Source organism: Talpa europaea (genome assembly GCF_964194135.1).
Source record: "Talpa europaea genome assembly, chromosome: 1".
Taxonomy (NCBI): domain Eukaryota; kingdom Metazoa; phylum Chordata; class Mammalia; order Eulipotyphla; family Talpidae; genus Talpa; species Talpa europaea.
The window spans coordinates 116480523-116502362 of record NC_140073.1 but is presented as its reverse complement, the minus strand read 5'-3'; positions in this window follow the sequence as shown (position 1 = coordinate 116502362).

The following is a 21840-nucleotide window of genomic DNA, read 5'->3' as shown; positions in this document are numbered from 1 at the left end:
ATATATATATATATATATCTTGAGCACATATATCTTGAGCAGTAAGCATGATAATGAACTTAAGTACTGGAATAATTGTCCCATTCTTCCAAATCTCAGTTTCAGCTATGATGTTTGGCTCCAGGAAAACCCCAATTTTAGAGTTTCCTAAATAAAGTGAGGTTTGTTGAATGAAACTCTCATAATTAAAATGAAAGCAAGAAGAAAAGAAGGATAATATTCCCTGACAGTCATCATGGTGGCCAAGAGATTAGTAAGAGGGCAAACTAACACCAAAGAACTGGCATTTTCTGCAACCACAAACTTGAGCTAGCCCTTTTTGTAACCATTTCTTACCAGGGGAAGAGAGGTTCTCATTTGTGTGAGGGAGACTGCATCTAGTATTGTAAGTAAGAATAGATTCAAAATCACCAAACATTTGAGAAAAATCAACAGGAGAGGCTATAAAAATCCCAAATGAAAATGTTGATACAGAAAGGAAGATGAGAGCTTTAAAATGAGTAACATTACTATTCTCATAGAAATCAAAGAGCTATTACAGCCATGCAATGAAAACAAACTGCTTTGAAGAAAAAAATAAATCTTTCAAATAAAAAAATCACATTGGTAAAAATTTTCTTTAAAATCTGGATAGCAAATAGCAGGATTGAATGTCAGGATGTTTCTCTCCTTGGTGTATATAGTTTTTCATGTTAACTAAGTTTCATCTTGAGGCCCTAAATAATGGACTTTCAACGAGCTCCAGGCTGTCCTTTCATGGACAAAAATTTATTCAAGTCTATAAGTTTTAGGCCCTTTGTTTTTTCAACAAATATCTAGCATCAAAGAAAGATTTCTTCTGATATCTGTGTCACAAACCACAGAATTCACTCTCACAACCCAGGACCTGCCTATGGCAATAGGGCAGGCAAACCACTTGAAGGAAAATGGGAGTGAGGTGACTTTGCCAATGGAAAATAACTGGTAAGAAAAAGTGGGAATGGATGTTGAAGAGTCAATTAACTACACAAATCAAATAAGTAAAAAAAAAACAAGACCATAGAGGATATGAGTAATTAATTTAAATTCACTAATTTCAACAGCCATATGCTTGTATGTGTAATCATTAATATATATATTGGGTAATACATAACAATTCAATACATTACCATATGCAAAATTTATACTGGCCTTTATTTTTCCTTTCTTTTTTTTAACCACAGGTCAGTAAGACTCAATATTGATCCAAAAATGATAGAAAAAGGATATGACCACATAAAAAGTAAAGGTATTATTTAAAAAATGCCGTAGATTAGAGAAAAATTTAAGATGGAAATCACAGATTATTGAGACTATGCTGATAATGATAATTTGCTTATGTGTTGACAATAACTGGAATTTGGATATCATGGAACCCAGACTCTCATTTCTTCTTTTGCTAATTGGCTGACTTTAAGCATATCACCTAACTCTTCCCACAGTCTCATTTTCCTGGCCTCTTTACTTTGTTAACATGTAAAGAAAGAAGTTGTGTTTTTGAAAATATTCTAAAAGTATCTGTCTGTCTATCATCTATCTCCCTTACTATATCATATACATATGAGTATATTCACAAATATGTGGATATAGAAACATATATCTAGATATATCCCTATAAAATATGCAGCAATAACATATGTGAACTTCTATTATTTTCAAAATAATTGACTATTGGTGATCATGAAGACACCAGTAGTCATAACTTCAAATGTTACCTAAAATAGCAATAACCAGGATTTTGTTCTTTTCTGTATGTTTGTATCTGTAAGACAGCAGTATTTTATATGACACATATAAAATATACCCCCTATACTTGGGGGCAGTGTGAAGGGCAGAGCACAAACAACAAATCAGCTGATTATTTTTTTTGTAAAGATACAAATTAATCAACTTTGTATATGCATAATAGTATATATAGCAGCCTATTCACTTCCATGCTAATGTAAAAGAAGAGGTTTTAACCCTAAATTCTCAAAAAAAATTTTTGATTTTCTGATATCCCGAAAACTTCTCTGGAAAATCTGTTGGCAACAACTGAACAATAGAAAGATGATTCCATGGCTTGACTTCATTGCCCAGACCAGTTGATGTTTGTTTTTCATGAAAATTAGGTTCAAGATCCCTGGCTCCCGAGAACTTTATCAAGTTGAGAAACTAAAAAATACTTTGTCACTAATCTATATGTTACTATGTGTGTGAAGAACTCTGCCATTCAAGCTATAACAAAATTTTCTTTCCATTTCTTATAGTATCAAAAATTACATTTGGTTAGAAATATTTTCCAAATAGCATGAAAAATGTTGGCATCGGTCCTACAGAAATTCACTATTTTCAAAACCTCAAATCTATCTACCAAATATGAATAGTCTCTGGATTTATTTATTTCTGAAAAGTTGCATAATCCTTGCTACACTGAAATTGAGACAATAGCAGTATTGGGGCTTAAATACGGCAACTCCTAATTTCCTTTAATAAGCAATAATCCTTAATACAGATCAAAAGTTCTTGAAGATCAGCAATCTTATCCACACAATGCAAACAAAATGATCAATTATTTAATAGACAACTTTTTCATTATAGAGCTCCTTGATGATGGGGTTAAGGCCATTTCATAGATGAATGAACATAGTTTTGAAGGTTAATAGTTGGAGATGAACAATTAAGTAAGTGCATCTCCCAAATCACAAAAGACAGAGTTCCTGGGCCAATATAACATTACTTCTTGTAATCACTGTCTACTGAATCCCCTGCTACAACCATGTGTGTTTCAGCACATCCACAATGATGAATGTTCACACAGCTTCAATGATAGTGAAGAGCTCTAAGTGTTGAGAAAACATTTTATTTCTCATGATACTTTTCGGCACAAATTGAGCATGAGAAAAGGTTAAGCACAAATTTCCTTCATGACAGCCAATAGAGAATGAGGATAATCATATGATCTTTGGGAAACTGGGAATTTAATATTCTTACTTAAGTGTTCATTCAGCTTTGACTATATATTTGGATAAGGAAATATCATTTAGCTTTGACTATATATTTGGATAAGGAACTATCCTAAAATATCATTTCAATTTCCTCTCCAAGTAATATCTGGGCAAAATACTCCAAATGCAAGGTTTCACAAGAAATTCGCAAATGGTGTGATTTTTTTCCTAACAAAAAGAGGACTATATTAAACAAACTTTCACAGTCTTTAGAGATTGCTGGTATGTTTTATTACCATTTAATTTCATGAAATTCAGCGAATTATGCTTTCTTTAAAAATTCAGAAAACTAATTAAAATCAGTTTTTATTAAAATCAGAAGGTCACGTGGTTTCACTGCTTAGTGTTTATAAATATAAAACTTTTTCAATATATAAGAATCTGCATTTCAATTAATCCTCATTTTCTGGCAAATATCTTCAAAAAGCTGTCACTGTCTTATGTGCAGATCAATAAATGGCATTAACTGTAGGGTTTGAAATATCATAAACACCCAAGTACATCTGAGACACAATAACTGAAAGTTAATTTTACATATACCTATTTCTACCGTCTAATACCTTTTGTCATTTTATGATACTAGAGAACAGCTTTAAGGGCCCCAACTTTGACAGTGTCCTCATTGCAATCATGCTGAAACGTGTTTCATGTCAACTCAATTTATAGATGAAAAAAATCACATGAAATAATGGACTTCTTGAGAATCATTATTAATTATTAGAAAATTAAAGTTTACTTTTTCATTAAAATATAACAGATACAGCGACAACAGATCTAATTTAAAGTTTGATTGGTGTCAATAATAGTATACAACAGTGCAACCCAACCCCTATTAAAACATAACCACCAAATCAGAAAGTTCTCATTTATCTCAGCTCTGTACTGTCCAGTACCCCATTGCCAGAAGTAATTACTCTTCTGTTCTCTATCATCACAGATGAACTTGGCCCATTTTAAAACTTCATATGAGTATATATAATCTTTTATGACTGGCTTCATTCATGTGTCACTAACTTATTTGTAGTAGTACTCAAGTGTACGGATATGCTGTTTATTTATCTTTTCTCTTACTGATGGAACATGGGTCATTTTGTTTGGGGTGATTATGAATAATGATGTTATGAATCACTTGTGAAAAGTTTTTTGTGGACATATGTTTTTCATTTCTTCTTTATAAAAACCTAAATGTTGAACTGATTGATGACAAGGAAGATGTATAACTTTTACTTAAATCTTTGAAGATGTTTTCCAAAATTTATACCATTTTAGAGGCCTACCAAGAATGTAAGAGAATTTTGGTCACTCCATTTCCTTACCAACATTTGCTCTTGTAAATCTATTTTTCATTTTAGCCATTCTAGTGACTATGTAGTGGTATATCTCATTGTGAATTTTACTTTACATTTCCTAGATGATTAGTAAATTGAGCACATTTCAATGTGTTATTGGCCATACACACTTGTGAGTTTAATACTGACACAAAGGTGTTACTCATTTGACAACTCCAAGGTTTAATGTCTAACCATCCAACAGGAAAGGATCCATGTCAACTTACTTAGTCATGATGCAGTTTAAATAAATAAAAAAAAAATAGAAGATAATCTTGAGAAATTGAAATCTCTTCATTATTCAGATTTTTTTTAGTTGCCATATATCACATTACGCTGTATTTGTTAGAATTCTAGTACTAACTTGTCATGGTAATTATTTGTTTCCTCTTTTCTCATCTTCACAATATATTATCTAATTTTGAAAATAATCTCACTATACTAAAAATGAGAAAAAAAAAAAACCTTTAAAGACAGTAGTAATCATAGCTAAAATTTGGTTATCCCCACTCTGAGAACTTATTCTGTAATGTTGTAACATGGCATCAAGCCATGTTGTTTTTACCTCCTATAAACTACAAGATCATCATGAACACAATTAACAACTTCATCTCTATTTGTAAGTCATGACACATACCATTATTAAGAAGACATATCAAGTAGACAGAGTTAAAATACAATAACCAACATCTTCATTACTGTGTTCTCAGATACAGGAATTCTAGTCATATTTTATGAACACACATATAAAATAGTGCTGAAATGTACAAATTACACACACATTCACAAGTAATTACATACAATTAATTTTAAATGCATGTATAATTATCAAATTCATAAAGATTTTTCTCTACATCACAGCATCTGAATAAGATTTTTAGGAAACAAGTTACTAAGTTGCAGTGAGTTACAATTACTTGGTAGGTTTTTGAAAGAAAAAGTTGTGACAGAAGTAATCTAATTGTCACTTTATATGACCAGTGATCTTTATTAAGTTACTGAGGTACTTAATAAGAAATGTCCCCTTTTTCCTAGAATGGAATCTTTAAAAAGTAAATCAATTTTAAGGGTTTTCTAAATAACTTTGCTAAAATCAAGAAACAATGTACACCTTAAGTACAGAGGAGGAGCTAATCATGTCATAAATCTCACAGAGCCACATTTCCCAATTGTTATTTGTATAGGTCATATTATAAAAGACATATTTTTATCAAGTTGAGTTCTATTCAATATTGTTTTATATTGATATTTTTTCAATATTGATATAACTCAAAGAATATATTTCAAAAACAGTTAACCTTTCAGATATCAGTGTATCCACATTTGCCATTTTCTTCTTCTAACTATTAAAATTAATTGCTTTCAAAACATTATTACTTTTAAGATGGAAATATGTGTATTTTCAAATATTTGCATACACACATCCCATCTACCTCCACAGGTATAGATACAGATTAAATATATGTCTATGATACTACCTGGCAACTGGCATTATATTTGTATACTGTCTCCCTTCTACCCATAGACTGTAATTTCTAGAAACAGGAATCATAATTCATGTAATCTCTACTGATCACTACTATAGTCACAGTGCTGGTATGTAACCAGTGATCAATATATTTTTGTTTAACTTTTATTCATTCATTAAACACACTTTAAAAACTCTTTCCATGGGTACTGTGACATCAATAAAGATTCTGACATGAAAAGAACTGAGAAACTCAAAGTCTAATAGGAGAAATAAATAAAATAGAGTGTGACAAGGGCAACAAGAGAGAAGTACATCATTTTATATATAAAAAGTATCAAAGAAGAAGGAGGACTTTATTCTCTCTGTTGAAGTCTATAAGATTCCTAAAGGTCGTGATCCCTGAGCTGGATTTTCAAAGATGAATGGACTTTTGTCAGGTAAGTCATGAAGGGAGATGTGACAAAATTCTAAATAAATGGTAAAGTACTGGGAAAAGCACAGTGGACATGATGATAAAAATTGACTCAGCCAATAACCCTAAAACATAAAATAAATCAGTTCTTAGGGTATAAGGCAGTTCTTATTCCATAAACAGTAAATTCTGTCTAAAAATCTTATCAAAATCTCCTTGATAGTTCTGCTTCTTGATCCTAGTCTTTTCTATTATCACTGTTAGAGGCCCGTTCTAATGTAATCATCATGTCCCACTTACCAGCATGTACTACAGAATTAAGTCACATTTCTTTTATCCAAATCAAATTATTTCGAGGCTCTACTTCATCTCCTCAGAATCCTCTCATTACTGATTGCCCTGAGGCCCTCAGCAATAATTTCTTCATACAAAGGGTCCATCTTTCTGTCACCTCAGGGAGACAATCAAGGAAAGCAAGTCAGAGGAAGGGCCTTATTCCTGGCTGCTGTCCTGTGGTTGCTTACACTAGACTGCTGATGTAACCTGGGCAGTCAACCCAAACAATGCAGTTCAGGAAGGCAAGGTGTTTCCCTGGGAAAACATACAATGGCTTGGGACAGGTACAATTTTTTCCCTACTAAATAAAGGGTTTCCTGCCTTCTTGCCTGGTCCTGGATGAAGGTAGAAACAGGTAGCCTCACGCTTAGATATCATGGTTCCATGCTACCTTCTACTTGGGCTCCTGGTATGCAAGTTATTTAATAACACAAATCTTTCTATTTAGATCAACATACAGCACACATGCTTTTTTTTTTTTTCCTCTAACCCAAACAAGCCCAGATTTAGATGAGTTTCCTATCTCAGTCACATGTTATACCATGAACTACCTTTTTGCATAGTTCTCCACAGGGCTAGAGATCCTGCCCCTCCCAGACACACTGCTAATCATCATTTCCTGTCTGGAGTGAATGATATTTCTGTGAAAATCCTGAATCTAATCTTTCCTACACAATGCTTCCCCATTAACCATCCTAAAGCACAACTCTTTGTACCAGTTAAAAATATTCACCAGTTTTCTACTGCATATCAAAGTGAGGCCACACTCTGCAGCTTAGCCTTTAAGGGCGTCTATGTTCCAGGTTCATGCCTTTCAACTTATGTTATAGAACCCAACTTCATATAATCGTAGACTCCAGTGATTTTTTAGTGGTATTAGTTATCATTTACTTTAATTCAACCACTTTATTTTTCTGGCTGGGAAGCAGACATGGAAGTTTAAAGTTCCATCCTCTGTGGTAAGGACTCTTCTACAAGTTATCATTGCATATATTCTATGCTGAGAGGATGCCTGACCTACAGATAGTACTCATTATACATTTGTCACATGAATAAGAGTTTAGATCCAATATTTTTTCATTTTCTTTCCAAAGCATGTTTCAGGAAGGCAAGGTATATGTTGTATGCAAAGGATATGTTGAATGCATATACAACATATGCATAAACACTGACTCTCACTACCCTCACAGTAAATACTGAGACAAATACAAATTAAAATCACATTTCTATCTACATTCACCTACCTAAACTCAAAGTGCACAGAAATGACCACATTACTTTTGTTTCTAATAATTATCATTTATTGAATAGATGTCAGGCATTGGTCTAATATTTCATGTGTTAACTAATTTAATCTTTAAAACAATCCTATACTCTAGATACTGTTATTATGCACATTTTGCAAATGAAAAAACTGAGACCCCAAAAAATTAAATAAGAAGCATATTGAGAGAAGAATTGTAAGAAAAATGTTAACTACATCACACAAAGGAAGAGAATATATCAAAGGTAACTCCAAGTTTCACAAGTAACTACAGCTGGTCTGGTTTAAGTATCTTATTGGATGGAATGGCAATTTTGAAGATGAAAAATACTGGATGAATATTTGGATTTGGGGGTGGACATGTGTACTTTTTTTTCAATATTGGGCATGTGTACTTTTTTTTCAATATTTCAAGCTCCAAGATTCTAAGCTGTCCAAGGAAAGTTACTAAGATGGCAATTGGCTTGGAACAGAAGTCTTGAGTGGGGGTAAAAATCTGAGAATCGCTGACCTCCCACTTATACAGCACCCAGATATGATGTGTGTGTTTATATATATAGATACCTGCCCCACAAGCTACACACATACATGCACACACACTCAGATACTAGCATAGACGTGTCATCTTGAACTATAATTTAGCCCAGCTTCTGGTGGAATAAAAATTAAAAGGGGGGATTGTAACAGGGTGGTCCCCAGGAAAGGGGGAGGTTCCCTGGCCCACCCAAGGGAGGGTGGAGCTGAGCAGGAAGAGGAGAAGCAGCAGAAGAGACTGAGGAAGGAAGGGGCAGGATGGAGCCAGGAGACCTGGAGGAGGCGCGTGGAGCCTAGAGACATGTGAAGAAACTGCGCTTGTCTTTTGGTCGTGGACTGGGTGACACAGATGTGGATGAGACCCATGGGGAGGTGACAATGGCAGCTTTTATCTTGATGTTGATTTTGCTCTTTTCCTCCCAGGCTTGTCTGGTTGTTTCTGGCCTTTTTCTGTGGTTCCCCACTGGAAGATGCTTTAGACTTGTGGCAGGCTTTGGGGCCTTGCTCTGGGCCATTCCCATTTGGATGAACTTTTACCCACGAGGAGACGGGTAACTTTGGGTGTTTCATTTAGAAACTAGACTCTTTGCCTTACCTGTATTGTTTCCTAGTTTTGTTATAGAGCAGCCCCGATATTAAACGGGTTCCTGGCTGTGGGTCCTCACCAACGCGCTTTAAAGAGACTTATGAATACTCTACTACAGACACACACAAAAGGGTTAATAAAAGGTTTATTTACAAGAGAAAAAGAAAATAAGGAAAAGGTACAACTCAGGGAGAAAATAGGGAAATAAAGTCTTTAATGCGTCCTACCCGATCCGACGACCTGGAAACTCAAAGTCACTCTCAGAGCTGACCGGACGCTGCAAGCTGGCCGAGAGCCCAAAATGGAGAGCCCCCCAAAGCCCACGTGTCTGCCTTTTGTATCCACCTGGCTGCTTAACCCCACCCTCAGGTCCCAGCCACCTTCCCTTTGGTGGTGATGGGATTTGGAGTTCCCAGTGTCTTTGGCTTTGACCTGGGGTGGGGGTGGAGTCCACAAAGCCTATATGGAATTTGCTTTGGGACATCCTTTTCCCCCTAACAGTTTTATTAAAGTTCCTTCCCATTAAAGTCTCATATGTTTTGTGTTGATGCGGTGGATGGCAGAACCCATTTAAAATAGGCAGGTTTGAGGGGTTTGGGCTGCCTCTCTCCCTGTCCTATAACAGTCTTTTGATTTTAAAGATAAGGGATCTATGTAAGTAAGCACAGAGTTTATTTTACTAAACTTATAAGATTACAAATATTACTTAGATAACAAGTTTGAAAGTAAGTATTTTAGGGGCAGTACAGCTGTTAAAGATTCAGGCTTCTTATAGTTTCCTACTCTTCCATCCTAATGTATCTGCATTCATTGTGCTTTACCGTAGTCTAGGCAGGATGAAGAACAAAGTTAGAAGGATGAAAGGTAGGGTCTGTATCAGGAAAAGAAGGCATTCTGTTTTGTTTCCATGTGTGTCATCTGGTCTCTCTACATAAAAAGACACCTGGGAAATCAAGTTTTTATTTTAGCATATTGTAATCCCCAATAAAATTGAAATTCTGTTTTGTTAAGAAAAAAGTGGACAGGAATATCACAAAGACAATACGCATATCTGGCAGAGGGTCAGAGGGTTTTACAGTTTTAAAGGGATTTGAAACTGATTAGCATAAATACCTTTGTCCTTCAGAGGGAAAATCTAAAGTGTTTTTGCTCTAGGCTAAATCATGTGTAGACCCAATTGATAAGTGAAGTAGGTAAGAACAGAAGTAAAGTGTTGTGGCTCCTTGAGCTTAGTGGCACCTCCGACATACCACACTACAATCTTCCCACCTAAAAGTTTATTCTAGTTCAACAACCTTATCCCAGAATCCCCCATTTCTCACTAGCTCTCATTGTTCTCTGTGCAAATGGTCATTATTACACACTACTGCAATTATTTGTGTGTCTATTTGTCCTCTAAATTGGAAACACCCCGGAGCAGACACTATGGCATATTCATCTTTATATCTCTCCCTCTGGGATCTGAGAGAGCACTCAGCATATTGTAGGTAGTTAATAGGTTCCTGTTAAATGAATTAACCTCATACAGAAGAACATAACCTCAGGATGTTTATTTTGGTGCTCTCTGATGGAAGGATATTAGACATTCTTAAGATGTTGAATTCTACCTTAATAGCCCTTGAGCCACTGCTTTAAACCATTATTACAATATTATAATCATTGGTATTTGGAGTGGTAAAAACTATTTGATTCCATGCCTGTTTGTATAGTCTCTCATTTTTATCATAATCAGGAATAAAGGTGTTATAGTGCCTAAGCTTAGTAGATGTTACAGTGCCCAAGCTCAGTAGCTGGAATGGAGGAAAAAAGACCAGGAGTTCTTCTTAGTATATTTCATATTGATACTTTTGTCTTTCAATATATTTACACATTGACAAAAGTTTAATGTAATGATATATTTCACTTTTATATTTCATATCTTCAAAGTCTAAAAACAGTCTATATTATTTTTACAATACTGATCCTTTGATATATCTCTAGATGAAGATGGTTTCACATGTATGATATTATAAATTCAACAGCAAAAGAACCAAAATGTATTATCAAGATTGAGTTTTTCACTTCTAGGAATTGATACACATAATATATTTTTAGCACCCCTCCAGGGCAGCTTAGATATTCTACTTTCTATTTGTAACTGGGAAAATAGAGGTTAAGATAAAGGCCAGAGCAACTGTCAGAAAGCATTAGTTTTGCTACTCTATAAACATATCCATTTGCTTAAATTACACTGGCTCTTAGAATGCATGCTTCTGCTATATGCAACAATGCCAACACTATTTTCTCAGCACTTTATTCATTTGAAAATGAGAACATGCATTTTATATGATTAAATAAATTAGACCAGGCTAGGCTATGACACTCAGTCCTTGTCCCCAAGACCTAAATGAAATCAGGGAAGCCTATTAAGAGCCAGAGAGAGTGGACATAAAGACAATCAAGTGCAGAACTAAACATGAGCTCATACACTTTATCTATCTATCTATCTATCTATCTATCTATCTATCTATCTATCTATCTATCTATCATGTATATTATAACAGACATTTATCACGATAGATATATAATGGCTTTTATCATTTTAGAGCTATATATTAACAGTAATCTTCATATTTTTGGTACATGTAATGATGTGGGCTTTTATTTCTCAGGGACATACTTTTCACTCAATATAAATAGGATGAATGAGTGATTTATGTATTCTCTTTAATTCAGTGCAATTTATAGAGGGAGTGGAAATTTTGTAAGTTGTTTCAACAATGAGAAATCATGTGTAAATCAAACAGGATCAGGTGGGGTTTGCACACTGGGGCACAGTCCCTACTATGTCTAAAGGATTAGAGCCTTTACTTCTGTTTACAAAGTAAATTCTCATTCTCATACTTGATTTAATTGGATCCTTCCCTAAAACTCATGAAGAAAAAAGAACAGTTTTTCTCATTTGTATATGAGGAAATGAGGATCAGTGAAGTTCTCAACCTGCCCAAATTCTGATAGGTACTAAGTCAAATTATGTGTCATAGTTATAAATCCAGGGAGTTCTACCTCTGGATTCTAGACTTCTTTTACTGCATCATCTTTTCCAGTTATTAAAAGTGAAATACCCTGGGTTATGGTGTACAGAATAATGCACATTGTGAGAGCTGATGATTCATAGTTTTGTTTTAAAAATTATTTTTTAATCTAGTTTAGTTACTAAATAACTATACACAAGACAGGTAATCATTTGAACCTCAATCATTTGATAAAATATATGAAATACCTGAACAGTAATTAGTTCGACCACATAATTGCCTTGATGTGCTACATTTAATGACTATTATGCTTTTTAATTCCTAATTGCTTAATATCTATCTATCTATTGCTATGGGACAAAGAGACTCTTTTCTGTGATATGTGTCCCTATAATCCTGTCTTTATATTGCTTCATGAAAAGCTGATTAGAAGCAGAGCCCATTAAGTCTATATTAAAGAAACTGTGGGAAAATAATGAATCAGAAAACTGACACAGCAAGTTAGATGGAAAATAAATCCTTTAACACCTGTTCATTCTTTTTAAAACAAATGCCTTTTCTTCACAGGAAAGTTTTAGAAATCAGTTAAAAATTTACTCCAAAAAAGATCTAATGTGAATAATTCAGAACCTTCTTCCAAATAGCACTGTTCTCTTGTAACCAACCTGATCTCCAATGACAATATTATAAATAATACTACTATCTCCACATTTTGTTTATTGTTTTATATAAGAAAAGAGAATTTTCACATATCTAATATCTTTGATTTCTCTATATTAGTTTGTGCTTCCTTTTCCATCTACATGCTATTTTTCTCTGACCATCATCTCTTTTCTCTAAAATGTTAGCTGAGGAATTATCCTATTATCATAGTACCAAGTTATAGGTGGGTATTCAGTTTTAAGATTGTAGCAGAAGTACACGATTTTTTAGCTAAGCAAGAAGATAAATGTCCTGAATATCATGAGCAAATTTCATGACAAAATATTTCATAAATCATCCAGAAGCTACTTGGTTTTTGGATAATAGGCACTTCAGCATTTCAGAAATGTAGTGATGTTGTCATCATCCTTTGCTATTCAAAGGTGACTCCTGTTACCTATATTTTCTTCTGTATCTGAGGTTGCATCTTAAAAGTGCTTGAAACTCTTAGTCCTTTTCACACAAACCAGACCCCACAACTGCTGGTTGTCATGGAACAACTGGTTTATTTTTACCTCTATTTCTCATGTGAAATATTTTACTGAAACCTGTGAACTCTACATGCCAGTTTAGTTGATTTGTTGCCATTTTTCTTTCAACGTATAGTTCGGTTCTGCTTGAAATGATAAACTCAGTACTGTTTGCTCCACATCCATACTGCTTTGTAATTTGTATGTTTTGGCCCAACTTCATAATTCTCCTCTACATATAACTAGGACCATGTGCATGAAGGGTTTGGGAAGGGAGACAACTAAATGAAACTTAGTAGGTGCCCCATCCCCCTCAGGGTATGTTCCCTTACTTCCCAGTATTTGTGACTCCCTGAACCACTCCTAAAACCAAAATCAGTTTTAAAGAGAAAACACTATAAATATATTTTTTTAATTTTTATTTTTATATTCCCCAAACAATTGCAACCCTGATTTTTACCTCAACCCTCCTTCCCACACCACCCCCCCCACCGCAAAGAGTATCTCTGGTTCATAGTTGTTTGTTGATTTTGATTTTTTTCTTTCTTATAGTTATTCTCTTTCCTGGTCCATATTTAGGTTTTCTAGATTCCTGTTATGAGTGAGACCATCCAGTATTTTTCTTTTTCTTCCTGGCTTATTTCGCTGAGCATGATCCCTTCCAGAGCCATCCATGTTGCTGCAAATTGCATGTGTTTATCTTTTTTGAATGCTGAGTAATATTCCATGGTGTATATGTACTACATCTTCTTGATCCAGTCATCTATTTTTGGGCATTTGAGTTGTTTCCAAAGCTTAGCTATTGTAAATAGTGCTGCTATAAACATAGGGGTGCAGGTGTTCTTTGGAATGAACGTTTCTGTGTCCTAGGAAGTGGAATTGCTGGATCATATGGAAGCTCTATCTTTAGTAGGTTGAGGAATCTCCACACAGCTTTCCATAGGAAAACACTATAAATATTAATTAGGCTGTTTAATAAATTTCAACTACTTTAACCCAAAGGTTTTAATATTTAACACTGTATCTCTAATTTGGGAATGAAATACTATTAGAAATATTTTAGGCATCCGATAGAAGAAAAATTCATAGGAAGGTTGTGATGAAAACAATAAAAAAGAGAGCCTGTTTCTGGAGTATACTTTTAGCTGATTCTTCATCTGGATCAGAATCAGACTTTGTGACGAGGAGAGTAGTATACTCTACTCTGGTCTTCTGACAAATATTCTAGAAAGATTAAATGTGAGATTTTGACATTTTAATTTAAAGCAAAAAAGCAATATTTGGATTAAGAAGAGTCATGTCAAACTCAGTGCCAAAGAAAAACAATTTGACTTTTTTATCTAGGGCAAAATAGACTCTTCAGACAGAAAATATTAGGAATGGAGATATCCTTGGGATAATGGGCAATATCACTTTTAAAGTACCTAATTCATAATGACTCAAATGGCACCAGAATCTTTTCCCCTATCACTTTGTCTCTCTCCTAAAATGAAATGTTGCCATTTTTATTGTACCTGAAACAACTATTAGATATGTTATAAAAAATATCAGTCTTAAGATAAAAATTAGTCTAAGGCATCATTTTGATTTTATCATTTTGGACTTTGAAAATTATAACTTAAAGCAACACTTAATAATCTTAGAAATGGCTACAAAAATGCCAGGTATGTATATATCTCCTTTGTGGCAAAGTATATTTTCCTGAGACTGCTACAGCAATATATATGCCATGTTACATATTTTTTTTTTACAATGTGAAATCAACACTCAGATCAAGAGGTGAGGTCTGTTTCCTCTCCATTTTCTTTCTCTTTCTCCCTGCCTCTCTCTTTATTTCCCTCCAGGCACCCTTGGAAACTAGTCAACACAAAGTAATCAAGTCCATACTAGCCCACATCAAGAAACAAGAGAAACTGAGTTAACCTAGCCAACAGCTAGCCAGTCACAAATACTAGCTACAAGTCTTTCAACAATTCCAACCCCCAATCTTTGAGTCTTTCAACTGAAGACCCTAGCTTTGTGGAGCAGAGATAAACTTCCCCTTTAAATCAGAGAAATGCAAATCAAAAACTACAATGAGATACCATCTTACACCAGTCAGAATGGCACATATTAAAAAAACTAGCAACAACAAATGTTGGCCAGGTTGTGGAGAAAAAAGGAACTCTCCTGCACTGTTGGTGCGAGTGCAAACTGGTCCAACCACTATGGAGAGCTGTGTGGAGATGTCTTGACCTACTAAACATAGAACTTCCACATGATCCAGCAATTCCTCTCCTAGGTATTTACCCAAAGGACACAGAAACATCAATTCCAAAGAGCACCTGCACCCCTATGTTTATAGAAGCCCTGTTTACAATAGCTAAGCTTTGGAAACAACCCAAATGCCCAAAAATAGATGACTGGATCAAGAAGATGTGGTACATATACACCATGGAATATTACTCAGCATTCAAAAAAGATAAACACATGCAATTTGCAGCAACATGGATGGCGCTGGAAGGGATCATGCTCAGCAAAATAAGCCAGAAAGAAAAAGAAAAAACCGATGGTTTCACTCATAGCAGGAATCTAGAAAACTTAAATAAGGGACCAGGAAAAAGAATAACTATAAGAACAAAAATATCAAAATCAACAAACAACTATGAACCAGAGACACTTTATGGGGGGTGGGGGGTGGGGAAAGGAGGGCTTGGGGTCAAAATAAGGGGGTTGTAATTGTAAGGGGAATATAAAAATAAAATTTAAATAAAAAAATAAACTGCCCCCTTTAAACCCTTAATTTCTAGTAATTAGGAATTATTTAATATCTTAATAATTTAATAATTAGGATCTGTGAAAAAAATTCTTCTCAAATACAATTTGCATAATTTATCATATAGTCATAGTAAATGAAACATCATCATAAGTATATACCTGATATTTTTCTACTCTGAACTTTTATCAACAATGCAACATTGAATGTAGGGCGGAGCAACATGGCGGCTAGGAGACGCTGCGAGTAAGATCTCCCATTAAAAAAAGTTAATAGGGAGGAAAAGCGGCAGGTCCCAGTGAGAACTGGGACACGGAAGATAAACGGACGACTCCAGCAAACTGCCCGAAGAAGAAAGTTGCCATAAAAGAGGACGAGAAGGGAGGGAAGCTCAGAACCCTGCTCCCCTCCCCCGCCCACAGAGGCGGCACTCTCCGACCGGCAGAGAGGAGGGAAACAACAAACCAAAACGCCCAACAAGAAAAACGGACTCAGCAAGTGGGACTGTGAGTGGAAAGGAACTATTGCAGCCACCACACCCCGTGAACGGGAGCTGAGGCGAACCCTGCAGGATCCGCCGCGGAGGTGAGCTCCACGCGCCATTAAAGAGAGCCCCGCCCCCAGGAGGAGACCAGCACCAGCACACAGCCCCGGCCAGCCGGTAAGCTTGCGCGAAAGCTGCGCTCGGATTGCAGCTGCCCAGGTCCCCGCGCCTGCGACCTAGGCTTGCGGGGAGACGGCGGAGGCCCTCCCTGAGTGAGCAGGAACAAGGTGCCCAGGCAGGGGAGCGGGATTCAAAAGGCGCCATTCCCGCGCCACTGATCTGGGCTACAGCCCGCGTCCTGGAACTGAGGGCTTTGGAACTGAGACCCGGGCGGAGGCCCTCCCTGAGTGAGCAGGAACAAGGTGCCCAGGCAGGGGAGCGGGATTCAAAAGGCGCCATTCCCGCGCCACTGATCTGGGCTACAGCCCACGTCCTGGAACTGAGGGCTTTGGAACTGAGACCCGGGGCACTTAATTAGGGGCGTGGGTTCCCCACGACGGTGGGGCACAAGGCAGACACAGCACCCCAAAGCCGTTGAGGTGTACCCTACCATCCCCGCTCTGCTCCCTGTCCCACGGGGTGGAAAATCAGCTCCCCAAGGGCTCTAGGAGAGATCTCTGGCGCCACCTAGCGACTTGACCCCAGCACAGGCTACTGAAGGAGCTAGTGGCCAGCTGGGGAGTTAGCCCACACCGGGCCCCTTCCGAACAAGTAGTCTGAGCCCACAGGGAGAGCGAGCACCCACAGCTGGGGCAGACCAGGCGCGCAGAAGAGTGTGCCTGAGACCAGAAGCGCAGGGAGTGTGTCCCACATCACCATTTTAGAACAGGGACATTTCTTCAGTAAAGACAACCTGCAGAAGGCTTCCTCAGGAGCCAGAGGTGAGCGGGGGAAGTTCGCCCACGCCAGACCCCCTCTGGCCTGCAGTCCAAGCCCAGAGGGGAGCAGGAACCCACTGCCGGGGCAGACCAGGCGCACAGGGGAGTGTGTCCCCACATCGGCATTTTCGAACAGGGACCTTTCTCCAGTAAAGGCTGCTTGAAACTGACAGATGACTCCTGGAAGAACCAGAGGGGAACAGAGAAGCCCACCCAAGATGCCGGCCAGTCCCAACAACACAGTGTCCCAACGCATACGGCAAATTAGAAAACAGACAGTAGGGAGGAGAAGAACCACACGCAACCTAGCAACTCTCCAGAGAAAAAGCACACCACAAAAAGAAAGCCAGCCCCCAGATTGCAACGACAATAACTTGGAAGAATTTCTGAGCCTTCCAGAAAGAGAATTTAAAATTGCCGTGATTAAAAAACTGACAGAAGTCATAAAGGAAAACAATGATAAGGGGAAAATAATCAACGATCAGAAGAATGCAATTGAGTCCCTAGAGAGGGAAAACAATGGTCAGAAGAAAGAAATTGAGTCCCTAAAGAGGGAAGTAAAAGAAATGCAGGAGATCAAAGAATTAATGGAAGAACTGAAGAATTCTGGGAAAAGCAATGAAAGCAGAATAGATGAAATGGAAGAACGAATAAGTAATCTTGAAGACACAGAAATAAAAAGAACCAAAACAGAAAAGGAAAGAGAAGCACGAAGGAAAAAGAACGAAGAAAGACTTCGGGAACTATCTGACTCCATGAGGAAAGGAAATATAAGAGTTATAGGAATACCAGAAGGAGAGGAGAGAGATGTAGGAACAGAGAAAATATTCAAAGAGATAATTGAAGAGAACTTCCCAAATGTGAAGAAGGAGCTGAAAATTGATATACAAGAAGCAAGAAGAACACCAAACTTCCACGACGAAAGAAAAAATACAGCAAGACACATAATAGTAAAGCTCCCAAGAATCCAGGACAAGGAAAAAATAATGAAGCTGGCAAGAGGGAAGAAACAGATAACATTCAAAGGAAAACCAATCAGGCTGACATCAGACTTCTCCGAAGAAACACTACGGGCAAGGAGAGAGTGGAGGGACATAGTCAACAGACTCCAAGAAAACAGATGCCAACCAAGAATACTCTATCCCGCAAAGCTCTCCTTCCTCTTTGAAGAAAGAATATGGACCTTCCCAGACAAACAGAAACTCCGGAATTTCATTGCAACTAAACCCCCACTCCAAAAAATACTACAAGGAGTCCTAAAGCCAGAACCTCAGAGCGACGAATAACAATGAAAGAAGGCCAAAAAAAAAAAGTTATTAAAAGAATAAATAAATAAAAACAAAGGAAAGACAAACACAATGGCAAATACAGATGTTAACATATCAATATTAACTCTAAATGTAAATGGACTAAACTCTTCAATAAAAAGACACAGAGTTGCAGCCTGGATTAAGAAACAAAACCCAACCTTTTGCTGTCTCCAGGAAACACATTTGGCTACAAAAGATAAAAATAGGCTCAAAGTTAAAGGATGGAAAACAATCCTACAAGCAAATGGACCAAAAAAGAAAGCAGGAACAGCTATACTTATATCAGATAAAACAGATTTCAAACTCAAAAAGATAAAAAGAGACCCCAATGGTCACTACATTATGATCAAGGGGACAATACTTCAAGAAGAAATAACACTCATTAACATATACTCACCAAACGAAGGAGCACCAAAATATATCAGACAACTGTTGTCCTCTCTGAAAACAGACATCAGAGAAAACACATACGTAGTGGGAGACTTCAACACACCACTATCAACAATGGATAGATCAACAAGACAAAAAATAAGTAAAGAAACCAAAGCTCTAAATAAAGACCTAGAGCAATTGGGCTTAACAGACATCTATAGAACACTAAACCCCAAAAAAACGGAGTACACATTTTTCTCAAGCGCACACGGATCATTCTCCAGGATCGATCACATACTGGGGCACAAGACAAACATCAACAGATACACCAAGATTGAAATCATATCAACCATCTTTTCTGACCATGAAGGCATCAAACTAGAAATAAACCATAAAAAGAAGGCAAGGAACTTTCCTACCTCATGGAGATTAAAAACCACACTACTGGAAGACCATTGGACTAATGAGGAGATCAAAGAAGAAATTAAAAAATTTTTTGAATTGAACGACAAGGAGGACACCAATATCCTAAATGTATGGGATGCAGCAAAAGCAGTAATAAGAGGAAAATATATAGCAATAGAAGCTCACATCAAGAAACAAGAAAGAACGCAAAGAAACAACCTAATCTCGAAGCTCAAAGATCTAGAAAAAGAACAACAAAAAAACCCCAAAACCAGTAGAAGAAAAGAAATAATAAAAACCAAAGCAGAAATAAATGAAATTGAAACTAAAAAAACAATCCAAAAGATCAATGAAACCAAGAGCTGGTTCTTTGAAAAAATCAATAAAATAGACAAACCCCTAGCCAGGCTCACAAAGGAAAAAAGGGAGAAAGGACAAATAAACAGGATCATCAATGAAAGAGGAGAAATCACAACGGACACAGCAGAAATCAAAAGAATAATCAGTAACTACTATGAACAGTTATATGGAAACAAGTTTAACAATCTAGAGGAGATGGACAAATTCCTACAACTCTACAATCACCCAAAGCTAGATAAAGAAGAAATAGAACACCTAAACAGACTAATTACAATTAGCGAAATTGAAATGGTAATCAAAAACCTCCCCAAAAACAAAAGCCCAGGACCTGATGGATTTACAAATGAATTCTACCAAACATTCAGAGACGAATTAGTGCCTATCCTTCACAAACTCTTCCAAAAAATTGAGAAGGAAGGGACAATACCAAACACGTTCTATGAAGCCAACATTACACTAATACCAAAACCGAACAAGGACAACACAAAAAAGGAAAACTACAGGCCAATCTCCCTAATGAACACTGATGCAAAAATCCTCAATAAAATTTTAGCCATCAGAATCCAACAATGTATCCATAAGATAATTCACCACGACCAAGTTGGATTCATTCCAGGGGCACAAGGATGGTTTAACATCCGAAAATCAATCAACGTTATCCAACACATCAACAAAAAGAAATACAAAAACCATATGATAATATCAATAGATGCTGAGAAAGCTTTCGACAAAGTGCAACACCCATTCATGATAAAAGCCCTTGAAATTCTTGGGATACAAGGAACATACCTCAACATCATAAAGGCCATCTATGACAAGCCAACAGCCAGTATCATTCTCAATGGTGAAAAGCTGAAAGCAATTCCATTAAGATCTGGAACAAGACAAAGATGTCCACTCTCACCATTGCTTTTCAATATAATACTGGAAGTCCTAGCCAGGGCAATAAGACAAGAGAAAGACATCCAAGGAATCCAAATAGGAAAAGAAGAAGTCAAACTATCACTATTTGCAGACGATATGATATTATACATAGAGAACCCCAAAAACTCCACAGAAAAGCTAATTCAACTCATCAATCAGTTCAGTAAAGTGGCAGGATACAAAATCAACACGCAAAAGTCAGTAGCCTTCCTATACACAAACAATAAATCTGAAGAAGAAGAAATCAAAAAGATCATCCCTTTTGTTATTGAAACAAAAAAAATCAAATATTTGGGAATAAATCTAACAAAAGAGGTAAAGGACCTATACAAAGAAAACTATAAAACACTGTTAAAAGAAATAGAAGAAGACACAAAGAAATGGAGAGACATCCCCTGCTCATGGATTGGAAGAATAAACGTTATTAAAATGGCCATCCTTCCAAAAGCAATATACAGATTCAATGCTATTCCAATCAAAATTTCAATGTCATTCTTCAAAGAAATAGAACAATTATTGATGAAATTCATATGGAATCACAAAAAAACCCCGAATAGCCAAAGCTCTCCTGAAAAAAAAAGAAGGGAATGGAGGCATCAGACTCCCAGACTTCAAACTATACTACAAAGCCATAATCATCAAAACTGCATGGTATTGGAACAAGAACAGACATACAGACCAATGGAATCGAATAGAAAATCCAGAAGTAAACCCACAGATTTATGGTCAACTAATCTTTGACAAAGGAGCAAAGAATATGCATTGGAGCAAAGAAAGTTTGTTCAATAAATGGTGCTGGGAAAACTGGGTCGCTACATGCAAAAGAATGAAGCTTGACCACCACCTCACACCATACACAAAAATCAACTCAAAATGGATTAAGGAACTAGACATAAGACCTGAAACCATAAAATATATAGAAGGAAATATAGGCGAAACACTACGTGATTTGCATATCAAAGACATCTTTACAGACACATCACCCAAAGCAGTGATAGTGAAGGCAAAGATAAACAGCTGGGACTACATCAAATTAAAGAGCTTTTGCACAGCAAAAGAGACAATAACAAAAACAAAGAGAAACCCCACCAACTGGGAGAACATTTTTGCACCCAACACTAATGATAAAGGACTGATCACAAAAATCTGCAAAGAGCTGATGAGACTCAA